At 37.4% G+C, this 13,863-nt stretch overlaps 1 protein-coding gene across 2 annotated transcripts in view; it reads left to right on the top strand.

The window, feature by feature from the left end:
• CCDC171 (coiled-coil domain containing 171) overlaps nucleotides 1–13,863 on the top strand; it is a 322,618-nt gene that overhangs the window by 164,868 nt on the left and 143,887 nt on the right. The window lies entirely within an intron of this gene.

The following is a 13,863-nucleotide window of genomic DNA, read 5'->3' as shown; positions in this document are numbered from 1 at the left end:
AGGCCATGATAGATCTAGTTCTGGTACATACCCTAAACTCAATGAATTTTTTATTGAATTTAGTCACATGGTAGAGCTACTATTTGCATCTGCATATACAGTGGAATAATTGGTCAGTATAGTTCATTTTAGAATAGGGACCTGTGATTTGCAGTTTCAATGAATGAAAGGTCTTGAGAATGCTGTGGTATTGGCATTTGTGGTATTCCTCTGCACTTGAGGTATTCCTTTGAAAAAGGATAATATTCCTCTCAATTCTATCAGTTACATAGAAATATTGAAAAACAAAGCATCTGAAATAGCCCATTGGTCTCCCCAAATAATACTGGTACCTGTAACTGGTCCCAGCCTGGTCAGTATTATTTGGGGAGACCAGTGGGCTATTTCAGATGCTTTGTTTTTCAGTATTTCAGTGTAACTGATAGAACTGATTAACACTAGGAAAATGGAAGGCCTTGAGAATGCTGTGGTATTGGCATTGGTGGTATTCCTCTTTGCACTTGAGATATTATTTTATTCACAGCAGATCCCTCATATACCAGTTCCTTTGTCTAACCCAACTCCTATTCCTGTGTCCTTTTCACCCTCGTGTTCCATCCTCTGCTCATGTCCATTGTCCTGTGTCTCCTCTCTCAGAACTGGAGCAGCTTCTCAGGGTCTCAGGCTTGTGCCTCTTCCCTGCTCCCTGTCTCAACCTTTGCCTTCTTGCAGCTGTTTTGCCATTACCTTGTTTGTGTCTTTTTTAACGGAAAATGAACTCTGTGGTTTATTACTTTCCTACCTCAAAACTTAATTATGCTTACACTATGGATAGGAAAGAAGTAAGAAGAAAAAAGGGTATGCTTTTCAGATTTCACAGGAAATAATTGGTGCATATATTTTGGAGTAATTGTGGCAAAAGGTCACATTTTATGAATATTTGCCCTCTTTTTATTTAATAGTATCCTAACCTTTATATTATTAATATTATTTGCAATACTCTTCAGTTATAGAATGGGAATGTTGCAATGAAGTAATTTATTTACTTAATTTTGAATAAATAGCCAAATTCTCTAGTAATCTTTTACACAAAAGAGCCCTCAAATTCATTTACTTTAAAAAATTTAAACATTTTTTAGTTGATGAACCATGATTATAATAATAATTAACATCTATCATGTAACCCATTTTCATAAAGTAGGATTATTAGCATCATTACTTAGTTTAAAAGTCTTATCATTTTTTAACTTTAATCCCATATATGTATTTTTTATCTTTCTAATGACTTATACCATTGAGACCTATAGGGTAGTCAATTATATTTCAAGGTCAGAGAAAAAAGAATTAAGAAAACAAAAGCTCTCAGATAATTTTTTTAAAAATAATAATTTAGCAGAAGACTCAGGCTAGAGGCTAGAAGATTGACAAAGAGTTTTTTTCCCCATTTATGTTAGTCTGGGCACAAGAGAAAAATACATATAAAATAAAATACATTTTCTTTTAAATTTATTGTGATATTTTCCTTTTTTCAAACTATAGATACTCATATATAATTTTAAGACACCTTTCCCCATTTTTATTTGTCTTTTATGAATAGTAATTATCATGCTTCTTCATACCTGTGCTGAGTCACTTTGTGTGTGACTCTTTGCGACCCTGTGGACCATGGCCCTCCAGGTTCCTCTGTCCACGGATTCTCCAGGCAAGAATCCTAGAGTGGGTTGCCATTTCCTTCTCCAGGGGATCTTCCCGACCCAGGGATTGAACCCATGTCTCTTTACATCTCTTGCATTGGCAGGTGAGTTCTTTACCTCTAGTGTCACCTGGGAAGCCCATCATGCTTCTTGTTTTTTTTGGGTTACTTTTCTCAGTCACTCAGTCGTGTCCAACTTTTTGCAACCCCATGGACTGCAGCATGCCAGGGTCCCTGTCCTTCACCATCTCCCAGAGTTTGCTCAAATTCGTGTCCATCGAGTTGGTGATGCCATCCAACCATCTCGTCCTCTGTTCTCTTCTCCTCCTGCCTTCAGTCTTTCCCAGTTTCAGGGTCTTTTCCAATCAGTCGGCTCTTTGCATCAGGGGGCCAAAGTATTGAAACTTCAGCTTCAGCATCAGTCCTTCCAGTGAATAGTCAAGACTGATTTCCTTTATAATTGGCTGGTTTGGTCTCCTTGCTGTACAAGAAACTCTCAAGAGTCTTCTCCAACACCACAGCTCAAAAGCATCAATTCTTTGGTGCTCAGCCTTCTTTATGGTCTAACTCTCATATCCATACATGACTGCTGGAAAAACCATAGCTTGGACCGTACAGACCTTTGTTGGCAAAGTAATGTCTCTGCTTTTTAACACGCCGTCTAGATTTGTCATAGCTTTCCTTCCAAGGAGCAAGTGTCTTTTAATTTCATGGCTGCAGTTGCCATCATGTTTCTTAATTGAGTGTGAGTGCTAACCTTTGATTCGGCTTCTCTGGTGGCTCAGTGGTAAAGAATCCACCTTCAGTGCAGGACATGTGGGTTCAATCTCTGGATCTGGAAGATCCCTTGGAGAAGAAAATGGCAACCCACCCCAGTACTTTTGCCTAGGAAATCCCAGAAACGGAGGAGCCTGGCGGGCTGCTGACCTTGGGGTTGCAAAGAGTAGACAGGACTTAACAACCTAACAACCACCACTACCACCACCACCTTTGGATAGATTATATATTTAAATATTACTTTAAATACTTTGAATCATACAGTGCAACTTTGTGTAAAATTTTTTTACAAGTGTCATTTTAGTTTGCGTTTTCTGATTAAACATGCTCTCAGTAAGAAAAACTTTAAAAACACAGAGGAAACAAAGATAATTTTTGTAATCCCCTCATCATCCATATATAAACATTATGAATATTTTGACAAATAAAACTGGAAGTATGATATATATATATATATATATAGTTTTGTATTCTGTTTTTGGAGGCAGAATGACATTGTTTATATTTGCATCAGATAAGCATGTATTGAAATATAGACAATGGTTATGCAAAAATGGGAACAGAGACCAGTTAGTTGCTAAGAGTTAATTTAGACCAGAGATGATAGTGGCTTGAGGGGGCTGGTAGGAGTAAAGAGAGGTAAGATTCTGGACTTATTTGCATTTTGACAGTAAAACTTACAGAATTTCTGATGATTTGTATGTGAAGTATGAAAGAGATGAATCAAAGGTGATCTTCAGCACTTGGGTGAATGAGATTGATACTTAAGCTGTCAATTATTTTAATAAGCCATGTAATATTCCATCATGTGAATGTACTTAAATGTATTTAAATGTTTTCCCGTTGTTGGATATTCAGATTGTGTCCATTTTCACTGTTAAAAATTAGTATGTATATCTTACAATTAAGTCTTTGACCATGGAGTTGATTGTATTCTCAAGATAGAGCTCAAGATGCAGATTTTTGGGGTTCAAAAGATATAGCTCTTTTAAAGTGATGTGTGTGTCTTTAAAGCTGTGAATATTTTTTCAGAACCCATGTTTACACTGTGTGTATACAAGCACCTGCTTCACCCCATCCTCATTGGCTTTGGGTGTCAGTACATATATCACAAGTAAAAGCAAATCAAAACTGGGAACCTTTGCCAGTTTGGCAAATAAGAAATGATATATTGTTTTGTTTTGCACTGAGCGTAAAGAATAACAATGAATTTCCCCCCACACAGATGTTTTTTGTTCACATAGTTCTGTGTGAAGGTAATTTGCTATTTGTGGTGTGGTAGTGGTGGTGGTGGTTTAGTTGCTAAGTCATGTCCGACTCTCATGACCCCAAGGACTGTAGCCCACAAGGCTCCTCTGTCCGTGGGATTCTCCAGGCAAGAATACTGGAGTGGGTTGCCATTTCCTTCTCCAATTTGTGTAGTTTTAGAAAAGAGGAAGAACTAACATTTCTGAGCATCTACTTCAATTAGATATATTGTGAGGCACTTCATATTATTTTATTTAACAGTTACAAAATGTTTAGAGATACGTATTAGTGTTTAAATTTTATATATGAAGAAACATATCTGCAGATAATTTGTCAATATACATCCAGAAGTTGCTTTATAGAGAAGCAGAATACATTTATTAATATTGCTTGAAAGCCTTCTCTTTGGGATGTTAATAGGTTTAAAGAGTATTACTGTTGATAAATTATCCTACTAATTGGTTACAACATAAAATTTTAATATATTTTAGAAAAATAGAAAGCTTGCTTCATACCTATTTAATGGGTAAGTTGATAAGTGCTATATGCTTGTTTGGTGTATTATAAGACTGTTTTCCACGACAGAGTAAAAAATTATTTGCCTTTCACAAATTCATTCTTAAGTTAGTTTTTGAACAGACATTATTACTTCTGTGCTTGAAAACATGCATATTCCCGTCACCTGTCATATGTTGCCTACTTAAGGAAGATTTAGTAGTAATGAATCTTACTTTCCCTTATCAATCCTCTTAATCATACTCTGAATTAAGCTACATGGAAGATAAAATTCTCTCTCGAGCTTTACAAGAAGAAATTGTACAATTTCAAAAGTCCCATTTAAATATATAAAAAATACTATATGAACTTTTCTGTTCCCACTCATATTCATGTAATACATATATACGCATACTCTGTTAAATGTTATATACATATACTATACAGTTGTGGGCTTCCCCGGTGACTCAGTGGGTAAAGAATCTGCCTTCAGTGCATTAGATTCAGGAGACGTGGGTTTGATCCCTGGAAGGGGAAGATCCCCTGGAGGAGGGCTTGGCAACCTACTCCAGTATTCTTGCCTAGAGAATCCCATGGACAGAGGAGCCTGGCGGGCTGCAGTCCATGAGATCACAAAGAGTCAGATGTGGCTGAGCATGCACGCATGCACTATACAGTTGTACAGTTTATAAAAATAAATTGTAATAATTCAGGTATGTAATATTTCATTTATGTGTAAATTGCATATGTATTTAATGTATTTATATATTTTGTTATATAAAGTTATACATATTAAATAGATATAAATGCAGTTTATCAATGTAACAATTTTATGTATGATTATATATTTCTACTTCTATATATTACTTATCTATGTAAATATGTAAACTATACATGTATGTATATCTGAATGTATTTAGTAACGTATATTGTTAGAAACCTGTTCTCAGACATGTTTTGGGTGTGGTCTTTGTTATTTGCATGTTCAGTCTTCTACTGATTTTTTGCCCTTAAGGTCGCTTCACCCTAAGTTAAAAGGTGTGTGCTGCACCTGGGTTTTGGCAAGTACTTTGATTCGCATGATCTTATGGTCTGAATTTACAAAGCCTATGCCTTAGTAAGATCTAGATTTCACAGATTTTTTTTTCTTTCTCTTTTTTTTTCTGCAATTAAGTAAAATCTTTTACTGAAATAGTAGAACAGAGCGAAGTTCATGCAGGAAGCTGGCTGATTTCTATCATATAAACTCTTTAAGAAATGAATATCTGTGTTCAATTAGGTATCTTTCTAACTGTTTACTATTTATTCCCAGACTCATCATTTCACCTTGATTGGAATGGTTCCTTTTAATTTACTCTGGGGCTTCCCAGGTGGCCCAGTGGTACAGAACCCACCTGCCAGTGCAGGAGACATGGGTTCGATCCCTGGGTCGGGAAGATCCCCTGGAAAAGAAAATGGCAACCCACTACAGTATTTCTTGCCTGGGAAATCTCATAGACAGAGGAACCTGGCGGGTTATAGTCTTTGGGGTGGCAAAGAGTCAGATATGACTTAGCAACTAACGTAACAGTATATACAGGTATCTGTTATCTCCCCAGTGCTGCTCACCTGAAACTATCACAGTATTATTAGTTAGCTATACCCCAATACAAAATAAAAAATTTAAAAAAGCCCATTGCAACAACAAATTGACTCTGTTAGCTCCTAGTGGTCAAATCATTGTTTGAATCCCATCTTGGCTCACAGTACTATTGTGAGATAGTCATTAATCCACGTGGTTTTGAGACTTGAAGCCAGTCTGCTGTTAAAATATTTCCTTTCCTCTTGGCTTCTCAGAACTGGATGGTGGAAATCTATTTACTCCTGAGGTCACACTAGTAGTAAAGAACCTGCCTGCCAATGCAGGAGGTGTAAGAGATGCGGGTTCTGATCCTGAGGCAGGAAGAACCCCTGGAGGAGGAAATGGCAACCCATTCCAGTGTTCTTGCCTGGAGAATCCCATGGACAGAGAAGCCTCGTGGGCTGTAGTCCATGAGGTCACAAAGATTCAGACACAACTGAAGCGACTTAATACACAATTCATTTACTACACTTAATGGATTCCCTGGTGCCTCAGATGGTAAAGAATCTGCGTGCAATGTGGGAGACCTGGGTTCAATGCCTGGGTTGGGAAGATCCCCTGGAGAAGGAAATGGCAATCCACTCCACTGTTCTGGCCTGTGGAATCCAATGGACAGAGGAGCCTGGTGGTCTACAGTCCACCAGGTCACAAAGAGTTGGACATGACCGAGCGACTAACATACACACACCACATACTTAGAGGAAAGTTGGAAGAACTTCCTTTTTCTCTGTTTTAAATGTAATTCTCCCAAGTGTCTCTTCTCATGGCATGGGAGTAGGAAATGGAATCACCCCAGCTTTTCTTCTTCTTCCACTTATGACTGAATCTCAGATGAAAATATTTTTTCTAGTTCACAGGATTAGAAATAAAACCCATTGATTTGCCTCACGTTTGCAGAATTCATATTGCTACAGCCTTCTGCCTTAAGAACTTCAATCCCATAATTGGTAACTGGAAGTACAGACAAGGAGTAGATGAGACTAGGCAGAGGTGGGTGGGTGGTGGGCGGCCATCCCAGCCTTAGTTCAAAGAGTGTTTCTTTGATGTAGGCAAGTGGGAATGTGACTCTCACACCTTTGGATTTCCATGAGGATTTAGAATCACACTCATAACTCCAATGGATTAGATGCTTTGTATGTATTTTCTGTAATCTTTGCAGTTACCTGGAAAGATAACATAGAATACATAAATACAAATTATGAATATAAAACGAACTAAGGATCAGAGTTCTGAACACATTTTCCGAGAATCACGTATCTGTAGATCTTGGAGTCAGAATTTGATATCAGGGTCTGCCCAACCCTAGTCTATTCCATTTCCAATATACATTTTCTTTCAGAGTTTGGGGAATTTTATTTTCTCTGTATGAGGGATTTTTTTTTTAAAGAGAATTGGTGAAAATAGCTACAAATGGAAATTGGAATAATTCTAGAAGTGTCTTAATCTGCAGCTATTTAGCTTTCAGATACTTTCCTTCAACTTGAGTGTTTATAATTTAGACTATTTGAGATTCAGTTCAGTAGTGATGACAGGAGAGTACCAAAATGAGGTAGATGGTAAGCCTCAGAGCAGTAACATTTTGGCCCTGTACAACAATACTCAATAGATGCTTCAGAATACATTCTCTTTTCCTCCTGCTTTTTGCTCTTTTCTCTTTTTGGGACATCTGTTAGTCTGGCAGAAGTCAAATATCCTGACTTGATCCTTTGTGGTTCTTATAATTTATCTTCTGTGTTCTCTTTGCATTTTAGATTCAGGCACAGCCTATACGTTTCTCTTAATTTTTCTGTTTAAATATTTTATTTTGGTATCATATCTTTAATTTCTCATAATTGCTTTATTTCCATGGTTCTCTTTTTGTACCATCTTTTAAGAAAGTTTCTGTATCTTCTTAAATTGGTTTTTTTTAAATTGTATGTTTTAATAGGCAATAAACAATTTTTAAAGTTTTCTTTCTCCTGGTCTTTATATATATATATATATATTTGTTGTTGTTGTTGTTGTTATTTTTTTTTCAGTTTCTATTGCTCTTTCTTTCATGTTGGAGGTGTGGATGGTTGCATTTTCCCCAAATGGCCACAGTGATATTCCTGGTCCCACAAATGCTTCCTGAACCTTCTACTCTCATACCAGAAGTGAAGTCTACTTCCCTGTCTGAGGTTGTGTGGCACTTTTGGCTGTCCCTATGGGTGGAACAAGGGGCTTCTGAGGTGGAGCAGTGGTAAAGAATCTGCCCGCCAGTGCAGGAGATGCATGAGATGTGTGTTTGATCCCTGGGTCAAGAAGATCCCCTGTGTTCTTGCCTGGAAGAGTCCATGGACAGAGGAGCCTGGCAGGGTACAGTCCACAGGGTCACAGAGAGTTGGACACAACTGAGTGCCGAGGACACAGTGACACTGCAGAACCTGCAGACCCAGGTCACAGAAGGCCGCCTGGCTTTGGCCCGGTCGTTCTCTCACTTCACTCTCGCCTCCGTCACTCTCATCTCTCTGTGGGCTCTCGCTCAGTGTTCTCCGTGGGAATCTTGCCATCTTTTTCTGAGGAGGTCCAGGTCATGTGGTATACTATGTAGGGCTGTTTTCAGCCAACAGCTCCAGCCAAGTTCTCCTTCAACAAGCCAGCAGCCACGGCCAGACATGGGAATGAGTCTTCAGATGATTTCACACCCCAGCCTTCTGCCAAGGCCCCAGTTATCAAGGAGCAGAGACTGCAGTCCTTGCGGTGCCCTGTTTTATTTCCTGATCCCAGAATGCATGAGCCTAATAAATTGTTTTACACCACTGCAGTTTGGAGTAATTTGTTATGTAGCCTTAGAAACTGGAACCTAGGCTTTTCTCAAATTTATGGTAAGACTTGTTTGGTCATTCACACTTACAGATGAAGAAAAAGAAAAGCTTATTAGGAGCTCTTTGTACAGAGACAAGACTTGATGGCTGGCTGGCTTTCCTTTACAGTGAATGAGTTGTGAGCCAGCTGTTAGGCTGGGTGACCCCAAATGCAGATATTGGTCTCTGTTCTGTGGAACTCTCACCCCTACCTAGCTGCCTTTCTCTCTCGTAGAGAACTCAAATCTTACTTGGTTTTAGTTTGTTTTATGGAATAAAATTTTGTTTTCCTTGCTGGTAGATGTCTGTATCCAGAGGAGTCTGCCTGTTTAGGGGAGGGGCATATGGATGTGGTTGATTATTTTGGGTGTAGTCTTTCACCTGACTCCTGTCTTCTGCCCCTGGACTTACTCCTGCCCTGTATCGTGCCTTGTGTTTTCACATCTTGAGTCTTTCTGTTTGTAGAGCACCACTACCCCTCTTCTCTGTACTCATCTTCCACTTAGACTCTAGGCTGAAGCTTCCTCTACTGCACTTCATTTTTTTCCAGCTGTTTTTGCTTTTCAAATGTATCTTTTGAAAATTTTCTTCTATAGATAGCCAGTCTCCCTTTTTATTGTTTTTTGTTGATAACTTTTTCCTAAAACAGAGTTTTCCTAGGGAGAGGAAATGTCATTTTGAACTGGACTTTGGGCCTTCTTGAATCAGTTGCCTGACTATGTATTTCTATAGAGATATTTCATTTCATCTAAGTTTGAAAATGTGTTCATATATACCTAGGAGTATGTTATATCTTTGCTATACTCATTAAAAGTTAGCATATGTCTGATATTATCTTTCTTGCTCCCAGTTTAGTGTGTATGTTTAATCTGATTAAGCTAGTTAGGTGAGAGTGTCTTAAGTTTTGTTTCTTGTAGATTGAATAAACCTTTTGGGTTTAAAAATCTTGTGATACTTAAACCTCTAGTTTCACATATCCAAACTGTTGTAGCTGAACAGGCTTTTCTCCTTCTAAGCTATGCCTGACCAATTAATGTTAGAATTCTCCATACAAGGTCTGCTTTCCTCTGGGCCAGAGGGAGGGAAAAGGACTAACTTTGTTATTTCTTATTACTCAGTTAAAATCTGAGATGAGAACTTTTCTTTATTAGAAATCTTTAATGGTAGAACGTCTTAACAGAGTGAATATAGGGGCTGTAGAATTGAGAGGAATAAAGGATGAATTAATATTTTACTTTGTAAGATTAATAATATTTCTACCATAAAGAGATAGGATGAGGGATCAATTTGGGGAATGCAAGAAAGATTTTGGTAGTTGTAGTAAAGTATGGTGAAAGAGGTAAGGAGTAGATGATATATATTGGAAGATTTGAAAGGAAGAGCAGACAGCTGTAGGGGAGATCTGAGTTTGGAAGGCAGTAAGAAAAAGAGGTATAGAAAAACAGGACCTAAAAGGGGATCCCCGATCGCTAGATTGGGAAGATCCCCTGGAGAAGGGAATGTCTGCCCACTCCAGTGTTCTTGCCTGGAGAATTCCACTGGCAGAGGAGCCTTTTGGGGGCTGTAGCCCATGGGGTTGCAAAGAGTTGGATATGACTGAGTGACTGACACTTTCACTTTCAAATAAGTTGTATGTGAATAGTTTCATTGAAAATATTTCCAGTGGTGTCAAATGCCCAGAAATAGTGTGTAGTGAATTTGAATCAGTGTTGAAGATATCTCTGTATAGGCTTAGATTTACAAAGAATAGCTTTATTGATTTATTTTTGACTGTGCTGGGCTCTTTACTGCGTGGGCTTTTCTCTAGCTGTGGAGAGCAGGGACAGCTCTCTAGCTGCCGTGCACAGGCTTCTCATTGAGGTAGCTTCTCTTGTTGCAGAGCACAGGCCCTAGGATGCGCAGGCTTCAGGGGTTGCAACGCGTGAGCTCAGTAGTTGTGTCTCCTGGGCTTTAGAGCACAGGCTCAGTAGTTGTGGCACACGGGCTTAGGAGCTCTGCAGCAAGTAGAATCTTCCTGGATCAGGGATCGAACCTGTGTCTCCTGCATTGGCAGGCAGATTCTTTACATTGAGCCACCAGGGAAGCCCTAGGCTTAGTTTATAAGTAGCAACTCATTAAGAGAAGATATTTTTCAAAGGAAAAATTTATTCAATGAATAGCTGCTCCTGTTCCCAGGTACATCTGTTTACTGGGAGAGAACAGGTACGTGTACACTTATGTAGAGTAGAGAGGGCCAGCACAGAGACAGAAGGTGCTAAAGAAGCCTGAATGATAATATTTGTAAAAGCCATTTGTTGTCAGAGAATTGTTAAGGTTTTCAGTAAAACTGTTTCTCTCTGTAAGATTATTTTACTCTTCTCTAACAATATGTCAGAAAATTAGCTTCTCTTTATTTGAAGAAAGAGTCGCAAGGGTTTATATATCCTTAGTTCATAAGTGAGCTTCCTCCTTCTTAATTGGCATGTGGAAGAGATTGGAAGGTGGACACTGACACATGGAGTCCTGCCTTGGCTACAACAGTGGTGGAACCAGAGACCAGATTTTGCGTGGCGAAGCATAGAAAGACTTTATCTATTGAGTGATAATTGTGTCTGGTTCTTTGCTAGACACTTCGAATATATTATCACTTTCAATCCTTATAGCAACCCATTATATAGACAGCATAATTTCTTGCTTTGCAAATTAGGAAAATAAAACTCAGGGATGTTAGTAATTTGACCAAAGTTCCTTAGCAAGTAAATATTAAAGTAGGAATTTGTATTTAGATTTGTTGTCTTTAAATTCCTTCTATTACAATTGCTATGTGGATGGAGAATGAAAGTAGTAGATATAGATTTTTTACTTTTGGGGGATTAATAATGATGAAAAGAAAAGATGCTATATGATAACCTGAAGGAAGAGTCTGATAAAGTGAAGTGTAAAAAAATGAGGACCACGTAGGTATGTCTGAATGGAAGGCTGTGATTCTGAAAATACGTAAAGATGAGAGAGAATGAGAAGAAAAGAAGAAAGAGATGAAACATCTGAGGATGTGAGATTGGGTAAATAGGGTACCGTGAAAGTTAGTTACCAGTTTTAAGGTCTAAATTATCCAAAACTTAAATAGCTATTAAACTGTTTATCATGTGTTCTTTCTCTCACTGAGAAGACTCTGCAAAATTTGCTATACAAGAGATACATCTTACATATGTTAAAACTATGTATAAACTATGTAGAAGAACTATGTTAAAATTCCATGAAGGAGCTCTGTGTCATAATGGTAGCAAATACGAAAAGCTTATTACTGAATGAGTGAGAGTGGGGAAGTATGTGGAGATTAAGGAGAATAAACTTATCTTCTTTGGTAGAGAAGTTGGTACTCTATTGAGTTGCTGAGATTTGACAAAGTTATTGGCCCTCAAGCAGTGCACAACTGGTACACCCAGAAAATCCCTTGTTGGAATGCTATTTGGAATAGTTTTTATACTTTTATAAGTGATTAAGACATTAAGTGAATATCTGGTTTAAACTAAATATCCTTACAAGAAAGTGTTTTTGTTGTTTGTTTCTATGGTGGTGAAAAGTTCTGAGAAGTAAGACTTGAAAGATAACCAGATCTGGATGACCTGTTGAGATTTACTTTAGCTTTAACTGTTTCACATACATTATACATAGGGTGTATGTAAACAACCTCTATAGTATTATAATTCATATGTTATTCTAGTAACAGAAGAAAGTGATATTTACTTTCTTAAGTTCTGTACTATTGTTTGCTGCTTTATTAGAAAGCATTTTAAAAATGAGATTTCCCCCAAATGAAACAACTCCCCAAACAACTACCAAATCTTTCCAGTCAATTCTAAAGACAATAAAGTCGATTATAATAAGAAGTGTAGACACTGGGATGGAGATATTCTGCTTTAATGTTGTTCTGTTTCTTACATGAAACCATGCACTTAGAGTCTTTGGCCATGATATCAGAAACTTCTCTCTCTGAACTACTGATTCTCTGCTTATTATTTATTGGGAGTAGAAAATGAAGCCATTGGATATTGGAAGACAATCAAGAATCAATTAGTATTGTGTATTTTTGCAGTTCTATAACGATAGATTGAAAACACTGTTTAAGAATTATGTAGACTCCTTCATGTTGATGTTTGACAGAAAACAACAAAATTCTGTAAAGCAATTATCCTTCAATTAAAGAATAAATTTAAAAAATGAAAAAATAAACCTTCAAGACCCACAAAAATAAAGAATTATGTAGAATCTTATGTATTTAGAAATTGAACACAGAGACCCTGTTGAATTTATTTAAAGTTGAGTGATTCAACATATTATAAATGAATTCCTTTGAGCCATTTACCAATTTTGGCTCTCTCCCTCAACTTTTCTTAAGGCCATCTCTTAATTTTTATGATCACAGAATTCTATTTTGTAAGTACTTTAAAATATATTAGCAGCTTCAAGGATCAAATGAAAATGAAACTAGAAGTTAGGTCATGTAAAAGAAAGGCACCTCACTAGGAGTATTTTTAGTGTCTAAGAAGTAAAACCACACTTGACATTTTCTTAATCTTCTATTTCTATTAACTTATGAAACCTGGAACTGGAGGCTTAATGGTATTATTTCTACATTGTAATTATACTAATAAACATCTTTGTCCATGACCTTGGAATTTACAGTGCAGTAGGAAAGATTTATTGACTTATGCTTTGGAAGAAGAATGGGATTATTGCATAAGTAGATTGCATGCTAAGCACATGCACTCGCATACCATTTATTCCAGTTAGTTTGAGCTGTTAACTTTTCTTTAGACTTTCTTTCAAAAATAGAGAGGGTTCTTGTTAAATCCAGATTCCTAAGAGATCTTTGTTACATTATTGAGTCGACTACAAAGTAACTACTTTACCTTGAAATGCACAAGAAGAATCAATAGGCCTACAAAACTGCCTTTTAAGAAAATGTTTGAAATCATATTTTTCCTGGTAGCCGAAATATCAGTGTGTATGATTTTTCTTGGTTTCTGTCTTTCTCTGGTTTTGTTGCAATATTAAAGTCCCTTCGAGTTAGAGGCTGTTTGAGTATTTTGGTTTTGATTTCTCTTTTGTCCCCTGCCCTCCTCTTTGCCCTCCTTTTTGGCCTCCTCTTTGTTTGTCTTACTTTCTGTGAAGAAGCACTGCTTACAAGGAATTTTCCTTCGGGTGCCTTTACTTTTTATCTTAATATAATATCCCTATGATCT

Source organism: Capricornis sumatraensis, chromosome 6 (genome assembly GCF_032405125.1).
Source record: "Capricornis sumatraensis isolate serow.1 chromosome 6, serow.2, whole genome shotgun sequence".
Taxonomy (NCBI): Eukaryota; Metazoa; Chordata; class Mammalia; order Artiodactyla; family Bovidae; genus Capricornis; species Capricornis sumatraensis.
Note: the sequence above shows the minus strand (reverse complement) of the source record. Positions and strands in the feature narration are given on the sequence as shown.